This window comes from Porites lutea, chromosome 2 (assembly GCF_958299795.1).
Source record: "Porites lutea chromosome 2, jaPorLute2.1, whole genome shotgun sequence".
Lineage (NCBI taxonomy): Eukaryota > Metazoa > Cnidaria > Anthozoa > Scleractinia > Poritidae > Porites > Porites lutea.
In genome coordinates, this window is record NC_133202.1 from 22,514,700 (window position 1) to 22,542,311 (window position 27,612).

At 38.8% G+C, this 27,612-nt stretch overlaps 1 pseudogene; it reads right to left on the reverse strand.

Moving 5' to 3' along the window:
• Nucleotides 1-652: 652 nt before the first annotated feature.
• On the reverse strand, nucleotides 653-27,612 carry LOC140925843 (uncharacterized; annotated as a pseudogene).

Genomic DNA, 27,612 nt, shown 5'->3' on the forward strand with positions numbered 1-27,612 from the left:
TTCCAGCAAATCGAGATTTTTTCTAGTATACTGACTGTATATTTGAACTGTAAGTACTGTCCTTAATATACGCGCGAGTTATTAGGGTGCCTCCTCGGGATTTCGCCTCTGAGCGAAATCCCTGCGGGGGCAATAAAGCAAGTAGAACGCCAAGTGTTATTTTTGTTGAATAATAAAAGAGTAAGAATAAATATTAAACCAGAAATTGCTCTCTTCAAACTGCAAATTATAAATGATCCTGAGAGAATATTCAGTGTGTTAAGGATTTCCCTGCTATACTGTTAGCTCTATACAAGAGAGGAAGGGCGATTCTTTTTTAATTTCCGTTTCGCTGACACAGCTTTATCAGAAATCTCTCTTTAGTTGTTTTCCACCATTTTTTCTGCGTCAATTCATGAAGGACGCGTGGCTCTGAGCGTGGGTCATCCACGCGGAACACATTTGCGCTATGTGATTGGCTGTTGTCTAATCCCCGTTGGGATCTATGGTTTTAAAAATAACTCGAGACGAATTACCTATGGAATAGGGTGTGTATGGGGGATGCCTTCTCTGTCCCCTTTATCCTCTCTTGGCTTACGCTAATATCCAAGTATTGTGACTGAGTTCACCGCATACCAAGAGGCGTATTAGCCTATAATCTTTTAACATATTGTCAATTCAGTGATACTAACTTAAACGTAACAAAACCGTTTCCCACGGGGCAATCTCCAGACAGCAAAGTCCAGTTATTATTAGATGCAAACGAACCTCCTCTACCAGCGCCGCTATGATCCAGATTTTCGCTCTTCCCGTCCACTTGAGCACCACCACTTGAGCACCACCCCCTCCCCCACAATTCCCACCACCACCAAGCCCTCCAGCACCACATCCAGCCTTTTTGTTATAACCTCCCACTCCAGCAGCGGAAAATGATTTACCTCTGTCGTTCCCTGGACATGGTTTGTTGCATTGTCCATCTTCATAGCAGCGTCCATTCGTTATTAGGCCACCACCTCCTCCATCACCAACTAAAGATTGAAAGGCGGCATCTGACACACAAACCTTTCCTCCCTTTCCTTTCGAACCACCATTTACGCTGCCTATTACACTTGCTTGTCCAGGATCACCATCTACAACTTCAACTGCACCCCCACCCCCGGCCACAGCTAAAAGTTTGCCATCTGCAGCAAATACAACAAACGTACCACGACCACCCCCCCCCCCCCCCCTTCCAGTTGCTTCCTGCCTTGCTAAGACCCTCAGCTGTGTTCCATTTTGAAGTTGAACGCTTTCTTTTACCCTAGCGCCTCTTCCACCTCTGGTGTTATAAAAACCGTTGTCCGCTCCTGAAGGTCCACACAGTTTGGCTTGATTTTACTGAGGTGCCTTGGTCATGTGCATTACTGGTTGGTCCAAATCTCCCCGTAGCTCCAAGAGAAGTAAAGTTATAGTAAATGTCTATGAGGCAGAAATAAAGACAAACACTCACTTATTCAGTGGCTGTGAATGGTGATATAGATGGAGAAAATAAGAAAATAATGAGTTTCTGGTTGGAGTGGCACTAGTAACCCTTTTTAATGCCAAGGACGTATATATACGTCCTCTCCCTAGCATGGTTTTATTTTTTCCGGTTGCTCGGCGTTTTCGTCCGTGGTTGTTTGAAAGTGTTTGAGAAGGAATTGAATAATGTTAACCGCTGACCTGAGGGTTTTTAAGGAAGTCACTGATCGCAAGTTGATGTTGAAGTATTGAAAGAAGCTGCCATGCTAGTTGCGACTGCCATGCCAGATCACATAGATTTTCACTGTATTAATTACTTCTACCCCGATTTATAAACACCGGGGTAACAAACGTTTTGTAACTTAACCTCCTCTGTCTTTGCTTGTTTACTGTGTTGTTTTGTTCCTGTCGTATCTTTTCTTGGTTGGATCGTAGTTAAGACCAGTTTTGTGTAGAAGTGGTGGCTGTAGATATAATTTCGCGAATTCGCTTTCTATCTACCTCCCCACCCCCCCCCCCCTCCCTCTTTGGTCTTTTTCCGCCTCTACCCAGATCTCTCTCTCTAACACAAGCGACAGTAATGTTACTTGAAATCAGTGCTCGCGTAAAGCTGGTTTCGGTGCCGCAGCGTCTAGCAGTAGTGTATATTTCGTTGTTGGTCAACTGTTCCAACTGTTTAACTGCATGTTTATTAATTATTGCAAATTTTACAGCAAGCAATATCCACTGTCCGCAGTCAGCAGATTAGCTAGTCGAGGCGAGCAGTGGTTACACGTATGTTGATAGAGAATAAGAATAAAAGATGTTAAATAAATAGATAAAAATAAATTCAATTCAATTAAGTTTACAATCATGCCGAGTTTTCAGTAAATTTTTGTTATTAAGTCGGGTAAATCAATTTAATCATTTTCTGAAAGTATTTGGAGTATATTTTTGGACATATGACGCATTTCACGCAATAGACCATTCCAGATTTTTACACCATACCTTGAAAAAGACTTAGTTTGTTTGTCTAATTTTGAGTGTTCAACATAATAATCACCTCTTGAAGGTGATCTTGTATTATATGAATGAATAGATTGGGAAGCAAATAACTTGGATATGTTAGTAGGTGTTAAGCTGTTAGATATATCATGCATTAGAACAGCAACGGATTTAAAGCAAAGTAGATCTAAAGGAAAAAAGCTAGAAGAGACAAAATAAGGTACTGCATGAGAATTGTAGTCACCAAAGAACGTGAGGCGGAGGGCGCGTTTTTGAAGAATAAGAATTTTGTTTTTGTAAGTTTTAGCAGTTTGGCCCCAAGCGACTATGCCATACAATAAGTAGGGCTGGATAAGAGATATGTATATGAGGTGAAAAGTATTCAGGGGTACAAAGTATCTAAGGCTGGCAATAATGCCAGTTGTTTTACTCATTTTTGAAGCGATGTGGGCGATATATGGTATTTCCAAGGAAGATTTAATCAATAAGCAAACCTTGAATAATTTCTGAATTCTAAAGAAATGTACGAGTTCAATTAGTGTTATGATGGTCAAATACTTTCAAGTTGACTTTAGTGGTGATTTAACTTTTTTTGTCTTGGTCTAAAAATGACAAACAGGGTTCGATTTCTTTATATTTAGTGATAATTTATTTGCGATTAGCCAATTATAAACCCTAAAAATTTCTGCATTAACTGTAGATTCAAGCGATATGAGATTTTTGGCAGCATAAAATAAATTGGTATCATCAACAGATAAGTAGAGCTGAGAAAAGTTTCCCGGAGGGTATAATGCAAAGCTGTGAGATGGGACATATATGTGATAAATACGATTCGCAGAGAGGTCTGCATCGTTCAACATCTTCCCGTATTCTCGTTTCATTTGGCAAGTCAATCACCCTGATCCGCGCTGAAACAGAAAGGTATGAAGCAGCTCGCTTTTCCCGGGTGAAAACAAAAATTTGCCTTGGAAAAAAGGTTCTAACAGTCAAATCTATTCAGTCGCCAAGACTTTTTTCGTCGGTGTAAAAACAGAGTCTTTGCTGGTCTGCCGACCGTGTGAGGAGTCTGAGAAGAGAGAGCTCGAATAAGACGAGTGTAAAAGAAATGTCTAGAGATGTTTATCTGCCAAAAGCCCGTAGTGAGTTTTTCGTAGTTATTTTATTTCATGATATTTGGCTTGTGTTAAACGTGAAAAGATTATGCGTGATTGTGGATAGAGTTATCAGTGCCGCGAACGTGTATGTTAACTTTGTGTGATTTCCGTATGGTGTTGACAGAAAGAACACAGGTTGTGGTTACGTGGTTGAGACGTTGTACTAAAAGTTTCTGTACCAGCCATAAAGAAAAACGCTTAGTAGGTGTTTAATTCAGGTGAATGTGCCTTAAAAATCCCGACTCAGGAAAATCTATTCCATGAGAAATCCTGTCATTCATCAGTTCGAGAAAATAGTAGTGTTTTGCTAGATATTTAAGAGTGTGTCCATGAGAAGACCAGGCAGAACCGGGCAGGGGGTGATAATGCTCAAATCACCGATTTCGCTCAAACTCGGCACAAATGTTAGGTATCAGGAGTTAACTTATGTGACAGAATGTCAGGTCAAAATATTAAATTCCCTGGGAGATCTGGGCTCCCCCTGTAAAAATCGCCATTTTGCCCGTTTTATGCATAATTAATTAGCTAACTTTACAATGCCAGTGCAACAAACAGAAAAGCTACCCTGAACTTAAATGCACTGAGAGATAATCTGAGTTCATAAGACTTTAAGCACGTTAAACTGTTTAAAGTCGCCGATTCGATTTCCTCCCTCTTAGCCCCCTTAGGTTGGGTCATCATTTCCAAGTTTTGAGTAAGTCGTAAAATTAGGGTATTTTATTCCCAAATATCTTTGATGAGCAACAGCTTATCTTTACAACTTTTGCATGAGTAGTTAAAGCCATCACTTAAGTTGAGAAAAAGATCATAAAAAGTTTGGGCAATTCACTTTCTTCCATGTGTTGACATAAACTGTTCATGTGACTGAACGACTTTTGCATATTTCATCAAAATTCAGGCCCTCCCAATATTCGTGTGTTTGCCTTTGAACGAGGAGAAATCGAACAAAAAAACTCATCAGATAATGATTTAACATTAATAAGGGTAAAATCGTTGAAATTGTTGTGCAAGAAACTCTAACGATGATTTTTGATAGCTATATACGCGATCTTTTCAACTAAAAACAACATACAAAGATTTAATTCACAGTTTTACTTACTTTAACAATTTCGCCCTAAAAACAATATAAACGGTCAATAAAATCCATATACGTATCTCTTAGATGTCTCAACTGCTAGTTTGTGCACGCTTTGAATTGTTCTTCATGCCACCTTCGATATCCAGTTAAGCGTACTTCAGTGCCGTGACTCGCTGTACGACTAAAATTCCTCAGCCATCAGTTTACGCACCAAAATCCAAATCAGGTTGTTTTAGGAGAAAACAATACGAAAAGTAGAAAGCCGATTTTTAACCCAGTGAAAGAATTATTTCTGCCACTGTTGTAGCTCAATTCACATGTTACAAACGTCCGCCATCTTTGACATTAACTGGAGCCCACATTTTTAAGCAGCGGTTGCCACCATACGGAAACATCGTATCGCGAGTCAGGAGCCAGGAGCCAGGAGCCAGGAGCGAGAGTCCAGTGAACAAAATTCAGTCGAAAATATGACTTTCCGACATTCTTTAAGATTATTTTATTGTTATTGTATGCTAATAAATAATTTAGAATTCCAAATCTATTGGCAACTTTATTCAGACCATGATTATAAATGATCCCATGTCTTCTCAAACTCGAAGATAGAAGTCGCTTTGTCTTCGTGTTTTGGAAAGAACTATTTTTCTATTTTAGTCCCACGTGAAATAGCAGCGAAGTGAAGCCGGATCTTGGTGTAGACCAGTTCAAAGAGACAAATAAAGCGTGAGACACGTCCAGATTGGCTTGTGACAAGAATACCATTTTTTTTTTCATACTGGAGTCCCCTCTCCCCAAGGGAGTAGCCAAATTGCGTACAAATGCCCTACCCTGCTGGCACCAGATTTGACTGTCATAAACACTGAATTTTTTATCTACCACTGTCGTTTGGGGGTCTTATGAAGCCTAACTGTGGCAGTAATGTTCCCAATTAGAATTCAAAATACACCACACTTTCACATTGAGTTAGATATTTTTCTCAAACAACCGCTTCCATATGTTTAGCACCTTTCCCAAATTGTAATACAGTGGAAGCTCTCGTAAGAGGACACCCTCGGGACGAGAAAAAGGTGTCCTTAACTGGATCTGGCCGCTTACAAGAATGAATCTCATACGGTAACTCTGAAACGGATATATAAGAATGATTCATAACAGTGACAAACAGCGATGACTGTGGACATGATATGAAAAAAAACAACAACAACAACATTCAGAGGCGGATAAGATTTTCTTTTGAGTGTCTGCTTAGGAGAGCTTCAAATCAAAGCTAACATCTAATTCACCGGTAAACCCTTTAAGTGTCCGCGGCCGCCCACGGGAATGTAAAAATCCAGAGTTTGTGTTGAAGTTGAAACGGGATGTGATGGCGGTCGTAAGTAGAGCTATTCGCTATATACGAGTGTCCGTTAAGAGAACTTAATCCACTGTATGAATCCGCAAATGACAGCTTAAATGAGAAGTGAATATAGTGTATTAGTCTGTGTTCAAGAAACTGTACTTTTACACCTTCCTTGAATAGCTAAAGAAGTCTTGTCGACTTTTTTTGCAGTGTATTAGTGCCTCCTTTTGGGTCTTTTGTATTCCTCAGAAGTTTTCCTCAACACTTTTATAAACGGTTATTATTATATTTTTGTAGTCAATAATATACCCAGATACAGATACCAACCTGTATAGTTGTAAGACTACGAGGATTAAAATACAAGTAAGTAAGTCAGTATACCCAATGGCAAGTCATTAATTGTCTAAAAATTGCACGGCACGGTCTGACTACAAAAGGGGCTATTATGGACGATTATTATCATGGGAATTTATATCAACACCGAATAAACTCAAAATTTCAAGTAACACAACTTTCACAACCTGTTTTCAACACACCAGTTATAACAGGATATTGGCGCGTACAAACAATAGATAGCGTATTCCACATTCCGGAGTCCGGTAGTCCGGCGTCACAGATTCCATCGTTTTGGCAGAGTCCAAAGTCAAAGATGGAGGGTGTTCGAGCAGGTGGTTGTTTTCCGTAGATATAGACGGATTGTCAGTGATCTTTCTTGTCCTTTGAGAATGATTTTGTTCATTCTGACTACAACTTATTTCAAAGACTTCGAATGTTCGGTAAAAAGCCCACAATTTTAATTTTGCAATGTTTCAAGATGTTTCGGTTTCATTACCTCGTCACAAAGTAACGCCACAGAGGACCAGACGAAACTGGAACAGCAAATCTGAACTAAAGCATCCGAGAGACGTGTATGTAACATTTATTCACTATCTTTTATCCTTGTTAGGTCTTTTTGCACCTACAAGTTGGACCGATCGAAGTTTTGAACTAACTCTGTTGCTCCTTGTGTTTACTCAAGCGTTCCATAAAATATCCATCCAAACGTACATTAATAACACAGAAAACATGCCTCAGGTGACACTTTCTAACAATTCCGCTATTAGTATCGATAATGACGCATCTGATTTGTGACTTCTCGTCAACTTTGTGCTATTTTTGTTTAAAAAAACGAATGTTACGTTTCTTCGTATTTGGTCAAATGACAAATAAGAGTCAAGTCAGATGTACATAATACGTCATTATTGATAAAGTATGAGATTGCCCAAATATTTTATGATTGATTTGATAACCTTAAAGATGTCTCTCAAAGAATATGTGAGAATTAAGTACATAGGTTGTTGCTCATGGGAGATGTTAGCCACTAAAATACCTTAAATTTAGGGTTTGGTGAGAAGATGTCTTTACTTTAGGCTAAATAATAGGAAGAGATGGAATTAGAGAGTAAAAATAAATTACTGAGCATTAAGTCTGATAAACATAGAACATGATAAAGTTGATTAGATTTGAAGTTGTCTTTTTTTCTTGTTGAACAGCCAAACCAAAGTTAGCTAATTAATTATGCAAAAATGAGTAGATTTTGTCGTTTTTAGGGGGGGTCCCTGTAAATCCCAGGGAATTCAATATTGCGACCTTATTTTTTGTCGAGGTTAATATCTCACCACACCCATCAATTGTGCCAAGTTTGAGCGAAATCCGTGATTTGAGCATTATCACCCCCTGCCTGGTTCTCTCATGGACACACTCTTAAGCTGTTATATAAGCCTTAAGCGGGCACCTTTTGACTGCATTTCAGTCAAATAGGAAGTTTCCAGACTGAAATGACACCGATTTGAAACTCCATGGAGTAAGATCATTGAATAAATGTTTTAAAATGCGGACTCAGTGAAATGCTATTAGGGACCTCTAACTTACTGCCTAGCGTCAGATAAAGGTTTTTAATCGGCCTTTGAATGATTTTTCATTGTTTTTAATTTGTCAAGTAGTAGAAGGAGTTGATTTTCTTGCTAACCCGGATTTCAAAAATCCGGGTATACTTGTAAACTAGAACATCCAAGTACATTTCTACCAATTTTCAATATTATCAAGAGCAAAATTGTTCGAAGTAGAAAACATTAAATTACAACTTGCTTGTTGAATATCCCACTTACCTAAACAACGGTACCAGTGTCCTTACAGCGAGAACGGCGAAACTTAGAGAATGGATTGAAAAGCCTGTCAATTAAATAGAAAAATTGAAAGTGTGAACAAACTGAGAAAGAAACATATTTTTAAGCACTGAATATTGTTATCAGATTAGTCTGCTGGTATATAAACAGAACGAAATCTAAAAAGTAAAACTGACTACTGAATGAGTTTTTGCGTTGAGAGATATTTACGAATTAAATCGTCGCCAATCAATGCCATTTGGTTTATTAAAGCTAATTTCCTTGAAGCAGTTTTAAAGAATAAAATATTTTAGACTATATAGGTATTGGTGCATAGTTCTTTTCGAATTTTTTACCCTTGCGGGCTCTCAAAACTGAAAAAAAGCTACGTGGATGCCAAAGAGGAGCATATACTTGTATGACAACGTATATGAATCATGAAGCTACTGTATGACTATATACATGACCCATTAAAACAAACTAACACTTTAGTACTTTGCCAGGCTTACCATTAACTCAGTTTCGGGTTGCTTTCGACGTTTCCGTGGAAAATTCCTGAAACAAATTAAACGGAACGTCTGAAAAGGCATTCGCCTATTTTCCTGGTTGGAAACTTCCAGGCGGAGGTACGGATTTCATGTATTCAAACCTTTTTTGAATATTAGTTTTAGGCTTTCGCGGCCGTTTTTCATTAAACGAAACTGACTCAGGAAAATGGTAAACGCGATTACCGAACGGAATCAAAATTAATCAGTCCTGAATTCTCCTCACCATTTGCCCAAACAGTGAAGCGACCGGTTTACCCATGTAAAAAGTAGAAAAGCCTTGTGTCCAAAAGCCTGCGATACAGCCTCCTCTCATCGCTATCTGCCGCTGGGGACATTTCGTCAAAGAGCGGTGAGAGGCGAGTGTATCGCAGACTGTACGTCATATATCTTAAGTACCTTCAGGGGCCTTGTTAAGTGCATAGTAGATCGTAACAAGGGCAGATCGTTACAATATCTCTAATTACTTATTAAGAGACACCAACGGAAAACTCGCTATTCTTCTACCCCCGACAAATGTTAAGAAAAATAGTTTTTCTGGAGCAGTTCTTTGGAATAGCCTTCCTATATATTGACCAGCGGCAGGCGAAGTCTCTTGGGGTTTTGAGGGCCGGCTGCAAACAATTCTTCTGGAGATCTACACGGTACTTACGTAAAGCAGACTAAGGCTTTCAGTCTTATTCTGTTTGTCACAAAGGCAAAGGTAAGGTTTTGGAGGCCTGCTTGGGCGTCTAAGTTTGATGGACTAAGGTTACGGAGGATGAGGAAAGCCCTCAAGTCAGTTTCCTTTTTTGTTCCCATTCGTTCGTTACAGGGTTCTTCTTAGGTTTAGCATTATACTCTATTTTGTTTCCCTATTTTTATTGTTTTTTTTTTTATGCGGAAAAGACGATTTTCTCTTTCAAAACGCTGTTGAAAGGAACTTTCAATCTTTTAACCTGTCATCTGCAGTTCAGTATTACAGCTAGAGTTTCCATGACACTAAAACGTCAATCAGTGCAAAGTCTTTCAGACCACAAAGCAGCGCGTACTTTTTGCGTAAGCCAAGAACGTGGAATAGTCGAAGGAATGGTCTGGACCAAAACAAAATGGTCGTTCCCTCTTGTCTGGAGCAGAGGGGGCGAGGCGGGGGAGGGGGGGAGGGGAGGTGAGTGAGACTGGAAAGAAAAAAAATTCGCAGTCTAAAAGCAGTTGAAAAGTTAGTACTACCAAATCCGTTCCTGCTGATCAATAACAAAGCGCCAAAAGTGCTCGACGCTCAAGTTGAATACCGTATTTATTGGAATAAGCGCCCCACCTCGAATTAGCGCCCACCTCGAATAAGCGCCCATCCTAAAGGCAGAAAAGTTAATAAGCGCCCAGCCTCGAATAAGCACCCACCTCGAATAAAACGCCCACTCTTAAGGTCCAAAAATTTAATAAGCACCCAGGGCGGTTCATCGAATAAATACGGTATATACCATAAAAATTTGTAAATGAAGGGCGTAGTTAACCTGTAACAGGCCTACAGGTAGTTGGGAAAACGTAAAGAAAAGTGGGCTAGAAAAAAAGGCGAAGGGGCGGGGTTAGGGAGAGAAGGCGAAAGGTCCTCCTACTCTCTCCCTCTTACTCTCTTCCACGTTTGTTTTCCTCCGTTCTAGCCTCCCACGCAGACGTTCTTACGGGTTCGTCACGCAATCACGTAGGGTAGGAACGCGTGACGAACCCCTAAGAACGTTTGCGTGGGAGGTTACCTCCGCTCCCCATTTCGCGCCACTATCCACTATCCACTATCCACTATCCACTATCCACTACGCCTAGTTTCATAGTTCATAGTGGGCCAGAGAGATTTTTTTCCAATGGCGATGCAAGGGATCTATAGATGTCCTTTTAGGAGCATTTGCCATTTTTAAAAGCTCATGATCACGCTGCAACTATTTCTGCTTTAGCATTAGTAAAACGCCACTTTTTATATATATATATATATATTTTCCGTTTTGCTGTAGAGGAAAGTTTTTGGTGATTTTTTTTTGATGATGATGTTTCATCGTCGATCGAAACGAGTTAAAATGTTTTCTGAAACGTTCGTTACGATGTACCTTTATAAGTGTGATAGTAATACATCGAAACGTACATGTATACTTATACATAATTACTTGAAAGAGAAAACTCGCAAGAAAAAAAAAAAGTGTTCTGATTAGTTAATATTGGTTATTCCCGTCTTAAATTTAATGTATTTATGCCTTTTGACGGATGCTTAAATTAACAAAACACACCACTGCACTTGTTTAAAGTTTGTTTTCGTTGGGCTCTGGTCGTCGACGTCTTGCCGACGTCGCTCAAAAAGCCGACTTTTGGGCAATTCTACACTTATATATTGTATCCAAACAAAATGACTCTTCTAAATAAGATAAGTGTATTGAAAGATGTAATATAGATTGTATGCTGGAATTTGGCATGTGATCAGCGTTGAATAGAATGCAGAAAGGGTCATTAAAACTATTCGTGTTCTTCAAAGACTGCCAAACTGTTGTGGTTTGACGTACGAGTCAATGGAATTTGTGTAAAATTTCGCTTTACCGGAAGTCGATTTTGAGCTCTGAGCGGGCAAAATGCATTTTCTCGAATTTTAACAAAAGAATACGTTATTTGGGAAAACTAACTACAGCATGTTTCATTACTCATTAAGGGTTATCGATGAGCCAAAAATGAGCGAAATTCGAATTTTGAACTTGTGCCACAAAAAGTCGATTTTGGTCGATATTTACAGACAGTCGCTCCTAAGATGTTTTTTTTTTTAAATACTACTTTCGTGGAGGGCATGAACTCCTGATGCCGTAAAGTCGAGATGCTTTTTCCCTCTGTGGAGAGCATCGAAACTTCACGTAATATATCAAACATGAGATGCAGTGTTTCATCACCAGATGAAACACCGAGAAGAGAGTTGAAAATACGACGCGCAGCGGAGTATTTTTGACGAACTTCGAGGTGTTTCATCTGGTGATAAAACAATGTGTCGAATGTTTGATATTTCTTCTCAAACAAAATCATTTTTGAAGGAGAAATTAAGGATGCAAATACTAAGCAGTGTTTCATCCGATTTCCAAACACTCATTAAACATTAATTTCCTTTGTATTTTCTTAATGAATTATTAATGAGTTTGAGAAAGATTGTTCATCATTTTCATTAGAAACCAACAAAAACTAAGGTAAATATTTGTTTATCATCGTGTTGCTTTGGCAACTTTGTACATGGAGGCAATGAACAAAATCAATCGAACGGTGTTATGTGAAAAATGAGGATGACTAAATTCAATCTAGATAAATGTTATGATGTCCTGTTACAGTAAAATACGCGAGCTTTCAAATTAAATTTATAGCAATATAATCATGAAATATTTCTCGTTTTAAGAGTTTGCATCGTAAGGAAATCCAGACGAAATAATTTGTATTAATTCGCTGTCTTGTTACTTTTTCGGATTCTTCACTATTGGCTACAGCAAATCAAATGTGTTATTAACTGCACCAAGGCTACGAAATTATCGATTTATAAAGGTGGTTTCTAATATTTCCGAAATCATTTAATATTGTTCTAAATTGTTTTATAGAAGCCGTTGCGGTTAGTTCCCCTTATGTCTAAAAACTGCTGAATTGTGTATTTAAAGCAAATATGTCCATCTTCGTTCCTTGCTTGATACGTTTAATTCATTCAGCTAGTCTTTCAATTGGCTGAGACATGGACGCGTAAAGACATTATGCTCTATCTGTTTCTTAGTTCAATATTTGATAAGATTGCTTTGCATTGCAGCGTGCAGCGAGGTTCCTGCCTCACTGTGGATGCTTTATAGAATAGTTACAGAGCTCCCTTTTCTATAACTTTAAGCTAATGTTCACCTTCAAAGTTTTTCAAAAGCTTTTCGAAAAAGGAGGTAAATTCAAAAGGACCATAGATCAGACTTACCAAATAAAAAAAATGCTTGTACGAGGATCAAATAAATCCTCGCCATTGTTTGAACGATACTGTTGCCGCTTACCAATATAGAAAACCTTATGGATTATCCTCTCCACTTCGATAAGGAAACGCTTTCTAGGAAACTTGTGTCAGTGTTGAGAAAAATCCGTACTAAGCCACCTGCTCTTTTGGTTACGAAGTGACAACAAATGCTTCAGTGGATTTTTAAGAGTTAGTCAACTGCTCATTACATCACTATAATGTTGTGGCGACCGTTTGTAAATACTATTTAAAACCTGATCATCCAGCCATGATGAGCTAGCCATCACAAAAGAAGAAAAATGAATATTCCATCAGAAGCCCAAGATTAATTGATTGAACTCGTATTTGTTTGGAGCCCACGGATTTAAAAACTTGAAATGTAGCTTTAAATTTTTCGTCTTGCACGTTCGTATTTTGAACGCGCACTTGTGCTCCTAGGCGTTAACGTGGGTAAATAAATTATTGATTTATTGATATTGATTGAAAGCAAGAGTCACAAGAGTCAAGCAGACCCCAAATATGAACAATCTGTTACAGTACCTTGCAAAAGAAATGCAAACGAAATTCGGTGTTTTTCGTTCTTTGTTCTCGCGAAAATTCGACGAAATTTCGCCACGAAATTTCGTCAAAGCGCTCGCGAATTTTCTTTGAGTCAAACGAAATTTCGCTGTTATCTTGGCGAAAATTCGCAATGGCGATATTTCCACAATGCGAAATTTTGCTGGAAATGGAAGCGGGTTGTAATGAAAACCCTTGTTCGGATTGTTGCGTTTGCTGTACTTGTACATGTAATTGCTTAAAGCGAAGTCGTCAGATTGAAAGGTCAAGTATGTTGTCAATCGTTAAACCCACCCTTATGGTACGCTACTTAGTACTACAGGATATAAAGTACTAATTAAAAGTATTCCTCCCGGATTCATAGGGTCTACCGAGAAACATCAACAGAACAAACTTACAAAAATTTCCGGTTTGTGGTAATGTTGGTGTGCTTTAATTTTCACCTTACATATTCTGTCACAGGCTTGCGAGAAGGACATCCAAACTCGATATTCTCTTTAGTAATTTCGGTTTTGGAGTATAACACAGCAAATAATGTTATGTCATGTTTCAGTGAATAGCGGTGCTTTCTGCCTAAGACACAGAGTCAGGGATCCGATTTCTGTAGCCTACTTTGATCGAGTCGCTTTATTTTCTTATTTTAACCATTTATTTGAGTTACTTTGACCAGGTTTTGCTCCCTATAACAGTAGCGCCTTTTTATATATTGGAATTAATCTCAAAAAACATTTTAAAAACCCTCACGGCGAGTTTTATGAACAATTTTCATGTCGGAAACGCATGTTTCCCATACAAAGTCTTGGAGTAGAATGCCAAGTTTGTCTGAGTCACGCAGGGGGTCTAAGGTGACAAAACCTATTTTTAGTAATAGTGGAAAGCGCTATTGATAATTAGGAAGAATGAAGGAGATAAGGCTCGTTACTTCACGTCAACGCTCATGCAACGACCAACGCGATCACCTAATTGACGTGAGTTGTTGAAGACGTGCTTCGGGGCTGTTCATTTGTGCTGTTACCCACCATTGAATCTTTTCTTACAAAAGAACATGAATAATAAAATACAACAGTAATGATGAAGCACCGGTCCATAAAACTTTATTCGTTTTTTATTTATGCCCCGAAAACCAGCTAGCATGCATGGCCTTGATCGCGCAAGATCATAAAAGAACGTGAAAGTTAATTTTGCTATATCGTTTTAAGTCAGCGTGTTAAACTAGAGAATAATCGTCGGACACAGCGCTTACAACAGAAAACTACTTACTTTCATACGACGTTGGACTAAGGGCTTAAAACAACGTGGGCGCTGGACCTTAACGGAACTCTTTCGCAATCAGGAAACCTGCGAAATGAGGACAAAAGAAAGTAATTTTACAATGGGTACAACTGACTAAGAGAGGAAAAAGCTCACCTTGCTTAAAATTTTCGAATTCATTTGTTCAGCGTTTTGTTAAGAGAGCTAATTCCCAGAGAACTCAGTGAATAATACCTGAAATGCCATTAAGGTTGTGGTTTATTTGAACATTTGATTCATTTTTTAAATTAAGCTGCAATGATCAGATTAAGCTTTTTATTTAAAAATTGATCCAAGGATAATACGAATTAAAAAATAAGCATGGAGCAGTGTGGAAATTCTCCTCCTGAAGACGAATGTCTGTGATCTGTCGGCAAGTAAAAAGTAGTCTGCTGCCTCTAATGAATGACTCGCTTAATACATTCAACCTCTTCCCCTCCTCCACCTTGGAGAGAGGACTCTTGCAATCAGCTTGCAGTAGTGTCGTTTTGGCTGACGGCTTCCCCTGGAAGGAGTAATGGAATTGTACTATGGAAATTGTGGCTCTTTTTCGAAAACCGTTCCGATGAAAATTTTGCTTCGAACAGTGCGAATAATATCAAAATAAATTTAACCAATAATATAATTAGTTTTACACGTCAAGTCTACATAAGGAAAAGAGATCACGGAAGCTAAGCGAAACAGGACACAGTTAATTAGCAATTAATGAATGAGGCTCAGTAGGATATGAAGAATTAAGCAGATAGAGGAAGGTGTTATCCACCGAGGCCGAAGGCCGACTTGGATAACACCCTCCGAGATCTGCGTAATTCTTCATATCCTACAAAAGCCGCATTCAATAACTGTTTTATTATTCATTCCAAATAATTCCTAGTTTTAAAACATAGCTAAAACATGCTTACCTCCATCGATGTTAAGTTCATCTTCGATAGTGCACGTTTAGGGTTGTTCAGCTCCACAAATATTCACCAATAGCAATTGTCACCCTTCGAGTTGTCTTCTTGCCGTTCTTGCCATGTTTTTAGCTATTATTTCGCCTAGTTCGTACCCTTAAAACGAGTGAAATATCCGACATTTTTGTTTCCACAACCAAAACAACTCAACCTCGTCCCAAGGTCTTCTCGGTCAACGGTACATTGACCTGCAAGGAAGCTGCACTTTTGACGTCATTGGTTCATTAATCGCAAAATGCTTCCAAATTTGGTCATCAGTGGCTAGTTTTGGTGAATTATGCGTGTGCTTTTAGCCAATCAGAATTGGGGAAATGTATTAGGCTTCGGTACATGACCTCATCCTTAATATTTTTAGTTATTGTGCACAATCTCACATATTTGTTAGCTGACAAAGTTAGACGTATATATAGAGGAGAAAGTGGCTAATTTGCAAGTAGTCAAACTATAACTTAGTCCCTAAAGAAGACTTAAAAATAACTGAATATACATGGTCCACATATAGCCATAGAAAAAAAAGTATGGAGAATAATAATTATTAGACGCAACTATCTGCCGAAGGGGAGATGAATAGTAATATATAACAAGACGCGAAGTCGGCGTCGAGGTACTAGGGTAATGCAATTGGTGTGCGCACTACGATCGCTAAGCATCATGGGCGGTATTCAAAATCTGATCATTTGTGTCAAGATGGCGTTGAGTGAACATCTCGACTGCGAAGTGAATATTCGTTAATTACGCTGTAGATATATACGATTTTGCTTTGAATCTCTTCCGGAAGCTCTTGAAAGAGAAGGTCTGTCCAATTCTCAGGGAAAAAACAGTCTCATTCCGTTGATACGTGTATTATGATGTATTTTGTTCGTAATCACTTGCATCCTGTTTGCAACTGAGGGAAAAAAGTCGGCACAGAAACGCTTTGTTCAATGCTTCAATCATGAAAAGAACTGGAGTAAGACCCGCGGTTCGCCGAAAATTTTGAATTTACCGTGAAATCAGTGCAACTAGTGCTAAGAGGTACTGATATGCATAGCTGTTATATACTCATAAAATACTAGGAGCTTCTTCAGAATACCCGGCCACGGTATTTAAACACAGTGAGCTTGTTTTGTTTTGTTTTTGCATTGCAAGATGTTCACTTGCTAGCTGTAATAAGGGAATCGAAGTTGAGGGGGTCATCTTTTCAAGGACTTGTTTCTCTGTTGGCAATAAGTCTGCATTTCGTTTTGCTTAACATCTGTATTTATCATCACATGAAGACAAGAAAATAAAGTAGAGAGTATTTGTGTACAATGAACTTGTGTCCTCTTTATAGGAAATATAATGTTGAGCATCTTTATTTGCCCATATATTTTCTATTGGTATGAGTCATAGAATGTCTTATAACTGGACTGAAGCTGAAAATGGCATATTTGTGCCGATTACAAAGCCTTATGCAGTCAATAGATTTTAAAAGCTTCAGCCACTATTTGTTTAATGATTGTGTCAGTATGTACAAACACATGTTATCACATATTTTTTTGGATTATAAAAACTCTTCAAAATGTGAAATTCATACATGTTTACAAATCTCCTGTAATCAGGGCTGGGGCAACATAGCTTGAGACCCCTTTCCTTTCTTCTCACCCCAATTTTATAATTTAAATATGGTGTCATAGGTCTCATCATACTCACAGTCAACTCTGTTATACAGACACTGAGGGGACCGTAGAAATTGTCCATCTTAATTTAGAGAAAATTTAAGGGCTTTTTTCCAGGGAACAAAGCAAGCTGTCTGAAATGATGAGCACGGCTGTGCTCCAAGGAACATTGAAAGGAGCCCAGTTCTCTGAACCTGTAAAATGTAGGCTGCCCAGCATATGATTTGTATGAAAAGTCTGAGATTTTCTAGTCACTCAAAAGCAAAAGTTAGGTGCCTGGGGCCTCAGGGCTCTGCTAGAGCACAGCCCTGATCAGGTGTCTGTATGAAGCGGTTGTCCGTAAAGAGGGCTTTTGGGTTACCAGTTATTGCAGAGGTGGATCCTAGTAGTACAGTAAAACCCCCTGACTTAGAACCTGAATTTTAAGAACCTGTTAGGCTAAAATATGCCAAATGAGCCCTTTCTATATAAAAACCTGTTTAGTCTAAAATTTGAAACAGGTTCTTATTTTTAAAATCTTTGAAAAAATTCTGTACACTTGAGCAGAGATAAATCAACATTTAGAATCTTCTTTGGAGACAAAGCTGTCTTATCACTCCAACTGCAATGTAAATGCCAATGTTTAAATTTAAATACATTCCTCTTTTTATGTCCAGTCTCACATAACTTCTAATTTGGTATGCAAACTTTATATGAGGAATAAGGTGAAACACAAATACTCTTAGCTACATTTTTTCTTCAGAAAATATGAACCCATTTAAAAACCTAAATAGCCTAGACTTGTGCTAACTACTATTTATATAAGAATCTGTTTAGGCTTACTTAGTTAATTTAGGTTCTTAGTCTCATGATTTTACTGTCCCATTGTTCCACTTTTTATATTTCCTTTCCCTGTCACCATTTTTTCAGCCTTGTTTTTCCAATATCAATAGTACATTCAATGATCTAGCAATTTATATTTTAACTAAAGCCACCAAAATATGCAAATTGCTTGATATATATTAAACAGTGTAAAGGGGTAAACAGATTGAATGACATCACTTAGCCTGTGTGGCAGGCATTTCAAAGAAAAGGGAAAGTGGGTCTTGGTGCAAGAGGAATGTGAGGGAGGGAGGGAGGGAAATGCCTGCCATACAGGAGACTAATTGTTTTTGCATTATAAACATCAACCAGGTTAATGTTGAAATCACTCCCTCCTTCCTCGTGCACTCTTCCCATTTCTCTTGTGCCCAAAACCCCTTTCCCTTTCCTTTTGAATGCCTTCTACAGAGGCTAATCACCACTGAATAAAACAGGGACTAGGCAAGAAACTGACAAAGTCAGTAACATCCACACAACAACACACACCAATCTTGGAAGTAGATTGTGATTTTCTTTTCTCAAGAGTGATGTGCATATTTCTCTGAATAAAAGTAAAGTGCAAGCTTGGTGAATGTTATGAAACTGTTTTTCTACACTGCACTATTCTTGCAATTCTCCCAAAAACCATTTTTCATAAAGGATGGCTGGTTTCCAAATGCACAGGGCTTAACTGTATAATCAAATTTATCATTTAATTTACCGGTAATACCTGTAATTCTTATCCTACTGATTTTATACCTGCATAAAGGGAATCACATGTATGGCTGCAATTTTATTATGCTTTTTTTTAGTCCTATTACAAAAACAGACATTCCTACATCAGAGTACTCATCAGCCTATTTATATACCAATTTCGAACATTTTAGGCTCACCTAATGCTATTGTTTGGAGGAACCAGTCGCGGCTGCCCCGCTATTATGTGATCAGCTTGTGATTACAACAGTAACACAGTCCCAGTAACATGTCACATTAGTCTTCGCGAGGCTACATTTTCCCATGAAAACATGCCGGTTTCAATTCGGAAAAAATTATCACAAAACGTGGGGCGCGTTGAAGAGCCATAAAAAATTAGCGTATAACAAGGTTTGTGGAAACACTTAAGAGCCAATGTCTGTAATTTTCGAGAATCGGTTGACAGTCGTGAATTTTTGAATTTCTTCATATTTTGCTCAAATAATCTCTATAGTACACTAATTTCAAAAATCACGTTAAAACTTGTAATAGCTTTTTATTTTTTCAGGAATCAGGCAAAGTTTGAAAAACTCTAAATCGGCGCTCTTTCGAGTATGAAATTAGCGAACATTGAGCATTTTCTTCGCGCTCGTACATAAAAACGGAATAATATCTCTACGTGAAATCAAGTCACAACACAGACACACATTTTTACTCTACAATTCAGCAGTTAACTTTAAATAAACCGTTTAAATGTGACTGTACCGGCCGCAAGAAGAATCACGGTTTCGGCACTTTTCAAAAATGGCAAATTTGACCTAACTTCACCATCGTAAAAACCCAGTTGGTACATAGAATTTCAGTATGAAACAAGAACTGTATTGAAGCATATCCTTTGCTGCTGTTTGTGTTAAAATATTTCTGGCGGCATTCCAAATGCACACCGTCGAGAGACCAAAACCTGAAGGGTATTTTGACACCAGGAAAGCGCGTGCAACAAGCAAGTTTCAACGCTTGGAATATTAATCCTTCGCAAACCTAAGTTACTTCGACATTTAAACCCTCGTCAGAGTTGTAACGGTTTCAGATTATATTTCGGCGTTTCTGTTCGGTTTAACATGATTCCTTTCAACTGATTTTTGCGATAAACCATAATGAAGAGACGAATACGCAGTTCAAATCACAGTTAATAGAGGGGAATATTGTCGAAATCCTCGCTTGCTATAGTTTTAATCGTATTGAAACCTTAATATCAGAAAAGTTATTTACTTACCTGAATTTAAATGCTAGACGGGGTCACAGTACCGCTAACTAAATTCTGCATCACCGCAGAATCGAAGTTAAGTTTGTATATGTTTTCAATCTGTCAACACGAGGGAAGATGACATTCTGGAAGTGCGTGACGCGTAAGGGAAAGTTAATTTAATATGACAAGGGGGGGGGGGGGTGAAGATATTGAGGGGGGGCTCCGAAAATTTTTAGACACCCGAAGGGGGGGCTCTGAAAAAATTGTTGCGCTAGGAGGGGGGGCTCCGAAAATTTGTATACTTCAAAACCAACACATGACATCATCATACAGATCGGATGGTTTTCAACTCAACAATTTAATGACCTGTGCAACTCAGCTATATCACGTGGCTTACAGATATAACAAATGTAGTCTCAGTAATTATTACACTCTTGTTCATCCCAAAAATGCTTTAGAAAATTGTATCACAACTGTATCTCAAGTTTGTCATAGTATAAACCATTGAAGACAATAACGGTAAATATATTTAATACAGTCTAGCGATCTTTTTTCAGGGGAGCAAAGGAATTGAAGGAGGAGGGGGGGGGGGGCTCTGAAATTTTTTCGACTACCAAGGAGGGGGCCCCTAAAAAATTGAACCGCTAGCGAGGGGGGCTGCTAAAATTTCAAGCTTCGAGTTTCAATATCTTCATCCCCCCCCCCTTGTCATATTAAATGAACTTTCCCTAACGCGCCGAAAAAGAAATTCCTGGTATAAGTGTTTTAGGGTGCAAGTCTTTGTTGTATGTTCGTATAGCATCTCGCACATATTCAAACTTGGTTTGTGACGCCTGTGGCCCGAGTAATGCTGAACGTATTGGGATCATAGAAAAGATGTAGTGAGTCACTTGGTATGCTCCCGACTTGTTAGTCACGTGAGTATGTAGGGCAATAACCAAACATCGACCCTACCAGGTTGCTGATGATAAAAGTAAGGTTTTCTGCATTTACGTTAGGTGATCTTTGTTTGATCCACAAAATTGGCGCATGAAAATAAGAGTTTTCCTCACCACCTCTAAATGTTTGTTTCCGGGTAGCGGTGCAACAAATCACGTGGTACCGTCCTAGATCAACCTACTGGCTGCTCATAGAGGGGTCCATAAGGGCACATTGATTGATGACTGCGTATGGCCTGAACTGAAAATGATATACGCAGACGTTTTCTGAGCGACGAATGTGTAGCTTTTATACTCCTCTTTCGTTTCGGAAATAGACGAGCACGCGAGCGAAGCGAGCGCGCGAGAGAGAGCCCCTTGCTCTACTGGTCAATAAATCCCCCCGCGGCTTTTATTTTCATACGTAAAATCGACGATCTCCAAAGAGAAAATAGATCGACGATCTCAAATGAAAAAGTAGAGTGTCTGTGAACAGGATACGAAGGTGCTTGCTGTCATTTTAGTGAACTTTACAAGAGGTCTCAGGTGATTATGTTAACGTCATGAAAAGTCTACTTTAGGAAAGGAGGCGGAGATGGGTGGGTTGGTTGGCATTGGGTTCTCTACACATACAAAACTTCATGTCTTTATCACTACATTTAGAGCTAACAGACTTTGTTTGATGCACAAAATTGGCGCATAAAATCAAAAGTTTTTCCTCACCACCGCTAAATGTTTGGTTCCGGGTGGCGGAGAACGATGCATGTTGTACCGTTTCAGAACAGCCTACTGGCCATGCTGGCTGCTCATTCAAAAGGGGTCCGTAAAGGCACATTAATTGATGACTCTGTGCGGCCTGAAGAATATTATATACGCAGACGTTTTCTTAGCGACGAAGGTGCTGCCTTTACACTTCTTTTTCTTTTCGAAAATGGCCACGGACTTCTCTCCTCGCTCCTCGCCGCTAGGCGGTCGTTTTTGCCTGAGAGATACCACCACGAAGGAGTTTTAGCACACAAGTCACTGCAGGTGCAGACCTAGGAAAAGGGCATTCTCCATCTGAAATTTTAAATCGAAATGAAAGGCTGTTTTCAGCCTTTTATCTCTTTTCTCCGCAACGTATTTGGTTAAAAGATAGTAAGTAAAATGGCTGAGGCGCTTTAAAGCATTTTTTTCATTTTCGCGACGGATTTTGACGTTATGAAAAAGAATTTGTCGGTGAATTGGTTTATTTTCTAGCCTGCGAACAAGTGCCGGATAGAGCCAGGTGACTACACCTTTTTTCAGGCGGGAGCTAGCAGTACGTACATTCTGGTCTACCCCATACTGTGTAGACTGGCCTTTAAGGGCCTCTGTTCGGGGGGCGAGGGATCAGTACAATTCGTCAACAGCAGGTTGAGGTCTCGCCAGAAGATGCCCTTGCTGCAGAGGAGCAAAGCAATACTACTTTCAGTAATTTAAACATGTTAAATACTTGTATTTCGCTCATCAAATGTGTCCATTGTCCATTTTCGATTTGTGGTTTTTCAGGAATGTTCTTTTGCGGAGCATTAGCCAATTTTCTTTAAACAGTTTTACTCGTTTCCATTTCCCTGCTCTACCCTCATGTTGCATATGGCGTACGTGTGTACCTAAATCCCTCAATTCATACTGAGGTGATCGATAAAGAAGTCTATACGCTACGCAGGGTTAAGATTAGTTTATTACAAGCAAAGGCGCAGAAGGCTAAGTGCAAATAAAAAAAACTAGTGTGAAAAGTTTTGCAGACTCGGCTTACTCTATTTGTTTTCTTTCTCTATTTGAGTTTCGGCTGGTGACATCCTAAAATCAAGTTTAGTTCCACATGTTTTGGGAATATAAAATATAAAACTAAAAAAAAAAACAGTGTTAATTGTACACTCGTGCGATGATTTATCCTTGTCTGTGCAGTTGCGTGACCAGACTCAAATTACACACGGGCTTTCATCACGCATCACGGCGTTTAGTCTGAGGCTAAACGACGGAAGATTTCAGTAAACTGCGACCACTTGCGGTTGAAACGACTGTGGTAAGTAATTATTAGAGATCTCGAATCCTATTTAGAGCTAGCACGCCGTTTCTAGCGGCTTTATTTTAGGTGCAGAAACTCGAAGTTAATATTTACACTCCATGAGAACTTAACAGCGTTGTCTTTTTCAGCTACTTGCGTGCAATTAAATGCTTTGTTAATCTACTTAGTCCTTTTTTATAACCATCAAATTGAAAAGCGTTTTTCAAAAGATTTTTAGAGCTTCCCGTAATGTGCCCCTTGTAAAAGAAGCTAAGTTAGCAAAAACATTTTTGTGCCTACATTCGCGGCTAGCTTGTTTTCAGCGTTCCAACGTGCGAAACTACGCTGCACGTTTCGGTGTCTCAGCGACGCACTTTTGTAATGCCGCCAAAATTTTTTTAACACAAGAAACAGAAAAGAATATGCTTTAAAATAGTGTTTGTTTCATGTTGAAATTCCATGTATCAGTTGTTTTTCTCGATGGTGAAGTTAGGTCAAATTTGCCATTTTTGAAAAGAGCCGAAATCGTGTTTCTTCTTGCGGCCAACACAGTCACATTTAAACAGCTTATCTAAAGATAATTGCAGAATTATAAAGTACAAGTCTGTGTTTTCCTTGTGACTTGATTTTATTTAGAGATGTCATCCCGTTTTTATGTACAAGCACGAAGAAAATGCTTAATTTCGCTAATTTCATACTCGAAAGAGCGCCGATTTGGCGTTTTGCAAACTTTGCCCGATTCAGGAAAAAATAAAAAGCCGTTACAAGTTTTAATGCGATTTTTGAAATAAGTGTACTATAGAGATTATGTGGGCAAAATATGAAGAAATTCAAAAATTCACGACTGTCAACCGATTCTCGAAAATTACAGACATTGGCTCTTAACAACTATCTCATACTTCCGACGGGCAATATAATGGAAATTATAGCTTCTTAAAAACCGGGTTCAAATTTCATGCTCTTACAGGAGGAATCTTCGGGCTCCACGTTTTAGATTGAAATGAAGAATATTGATTTGTTTTTCTTCACACAAAAAATCTAAACAAATATTAGCTCATGAAATCGAGAAAAACGATCTAAGGAAAGAATTGTATCTATTGAAAAATAAAGCATATAACCTGCGAAAATTCTCGACCTTCGCCGCCATCTTGAAAATTTTGAATCCACATGCATCGCAATCACACCACCTGAGGGTAATGAATCGACCGTGTGGGCGTGATAGAAATTAACCAAATCAGTCGGATAATTTGCAATGAACGAGTAACTTTAATTTGTATAATAAGGAACTGTATCGTACGTCTCTTCTTTTAAACTGGAGCAGACAGAATTCTAGAGATTAACACCATAAAGAGCTAACCTAATGCTATTGATTTCTTTAAAATAGATTGTTCTTGCATTTTGTAGTTCATTTAATCTGGTACAGATCTGGGGGGGGGGGGGGGGAGGTACTGCCATATATTGGCTATATAGGTATGTGCCGCTGTGAAGGGTATGGTTTTCAAGCAGTTTACTCTAGGATAGTGTATATAAATCAGAACATTGGGGGCTAGAATAGGGTATCATTTTTCAGGAAACTGATCAGTTGGTTGAAGATACAGATTTGTGTTAAGGGGGATTACAGTTGCTTTTGGGTGGGGGGGGGGGGGGATGATGTTGACCTGCCGGAGGGAAATAAATTAGGGTAGAAAAGGTATACACATAAACCAGTCTGTTACAATGGGATAAGTGGCCTTCTTGTGGCTGGTGGACTATCTAGCATTTGTCTAATATATATATTTAGCCACAGCTAAAAGCGAAGCTCCCACTGATAAATTTATAACTTAAATCAAACAATAATTTTGTATTCCACAAATCAGTTAACTTAAGGGCACATTCCTGTGACTTTTGAGGGAAAAGCTAAGTGATTTTGGAGTAAAACAAATTTTGTATCGAGTTGATACAGCCTTATATGTACACCCAAAAAATAGTCTTCGGTCACATTTAAGAGCATTGATGGCTCTTGATCACAGTAGATAAGTCGTGGAAAACAAATTCTTGGAAAACAAATCAGACCGAATTTTTTGCGTTCGACAAGTTTACAAATTCTTGCCAATAAATCTGAGTGCGTCCAAACCAATCTTTTATTTTTTTTTTTATACACCACATCTGAGGAGAAAGAGTACTATGAGGCGCTGTTTTTACTATACAGACCTTGTACAAAATGCAGTATTTCACAATTTTGCAAGACAAATTGCATTCATTCAAAATTCAGGACCATCGAAGCACGCGTGGACTTTTAATTAGCGAAACCGTTCAAAAAATTTCCAAAATCACCTATACGGCCAGCCGGTTCTAACTTTTGACAAGCGCCAAATTTGCGAAGAAATTTCAAAAGAGTTACGCTTCAACGTGATAAAGAATTCATCGAGTCTATTTTTGATTATCGGTTTTATAACGATGTGTAATCTTAAAAAGCGTTTGATACGCTTGGCATTTTGAGCACTCCTGCAAGCGATGTTTATGAACGGCTGAAAACAAACGGCAAAGCGATGAAAATTACACTTTTGAGACTACCAGATATCAATAAAGAAAAATAATTCGATAGAACATTTACAGAGACAACAATTTTCATTCACGAAAACAAATGAGTATTTCAGTGTGTCTAAGAATCTTCAAGTCTTTACTAGTAAGCTTAAAGTTTATGTTTTAAGCCGCCGGTTTCGCGGTGTTGGCTGTTTTCAAAGATGAACTCACGACAAGAAAATTGTTCAAAGCTTTCTTTCTACAGCCAAAATTATAACTAAATATTCTTCGGAAAGTTTTTTCTTTCTATTTACGGTGAATTAATATCGACTAAAGGCTTTTTAAAGTTCTGTAAGGTTAAGCTTATATCAAACCTCATACGAGGTCAGATCAGTGTCTCAGTCAAATCTTAATACAAACGTGCATAAACTAGCTTCATAAACTGCGCCGCTGGACTTCATGAAATTACATTTAAATACAATAATTACTCAGGCTTACCATATTTCGAGATGCAGCTCCTGAAAGCTATCAAGTAAGGCAAGGATCGCTTGAGCCTTTATAATTCTCGTACGCATCCAGCAAGGTGAAAAACAAAAACGATGCAATCCGAAATCGGATTATCGGCTTTGACAAGCGACGCATTTTTCAACCAAAAACCCAATAAACAAACCAGCCATGAATAAGAGAACACTCTTGATAGCAGCTGTATTTCATTTTGTACATCCAGTGGAAAAAGACAGTTAAAAACATCACAAGTTAACTCAAAACCCTGTCAGCTTCAGCTGTCAAAGTAAACAATTTTCAAGATGCTGCATAAATTTAACGCATGAACTCACCTGTCAAATTTTAACCAATCAGAGCATAAAAATTGGACGTGGAGCGTGACCAACACGTGACCATGATAAGAAAAGGTCTTCCCCGCCTGTATTTTAAAAAAACTGGCTGAATTTTTGCGTCTGAGGTCAGTTTGAAATCAAAATCGCAATAGTGCGGGGCGATACTGACATAAACACAACATATTTGTTGTGAATTTAAAACAAAAATAAACGTGAGCCTGCGATCATTTAAATGGGTCGACACCTGAGCCCGCGATACGGTCAGGTGATAGTGGTCAGCGGATACCCTGTTTTGACAGCTGTCAATTGATGACAACATTGATCTGCAATCAGCTTTCTCCTGAGAAAAAGTGGCTACAATAGAAAGTGTGAGAGTAAACATTGGTATGCCTGTGGTGCGGACGGACGGTCGGTCGGTCGGTCGGTCGGTCGGTCGGTCACGTGATTACCAAATTTTCTGGGATGGGTAGATTTCCTTAGCTATGGGGCTCCGCCCACGCGCGCGCTTCGCGCGCGCGAGGAGCTCCGCTATTATCTATTCACTTTATATTTTAGTCTTTAGCAACCCCCCAACCCAATTTTCTAGTTTTCCAAAATTTGAAACATCCCCCCCTAACTTTTTGTACATTAAAAGCATTCGAAATTCACAAAAAAGTTATTGAACCAAGTACCCTGTGTCATTTTTTGTTGATTGAGTGAAATCTTCAGTGCCTAGATATTTTTAAATATCTATCTTAAAAGAAAAAGGGCGGAAAACAACGAAAACAGATCGCGATTGTTTGAGTAGCAAGCACCTGTAATAACACGAGCGGCCGGTTTGTGCAACTTCTGGAGCTTAACCAACCTTTAAGCCAGTCCTATGTAAATTTGTTCTCATTAGTACAATCCTTATTATGGTTACATGACATTAAGTTAAAATTTTACGCTCAAAGGTTACCAGGTTTTTTAAACAAAATGTATTTCAACCTTCTCAAGAACTCAAAAAAAGGCGAAAAGGGGGGGGGGGGGGGGGAATTAAACGCCTTAATATCTGTACGTTTTTAGTAGTGCAACTTCAACGTTAGTTACTAAAACAATTCATGTACTTTGTTGGCAGTCAACCAGAATTGAGCTTACACTAATATCCAAGTGTTCTGACTGAGTTCACCGCATACCAAGAGTGGTATTAGCCTCTAACCTTTTAAAATATTGTCAATTCAGTGATACTAACTTAAGAACGTAATAACAAAACCGTTTCCAACGGGGCAATGTCCAGACAGCAAACTCCAGTTATTATTAGATGCGAACGAACCTCCTCCGCCAGCGCCGCTAAGATCCAGATTTTCGTTCTTCCCGTCCACTTGAGCACCACCACCAGAGTACTCACGCAAAAGACAGGTTCCCGGTACCGAAGACGTATATATACGTCCTCTCCCTAGCAT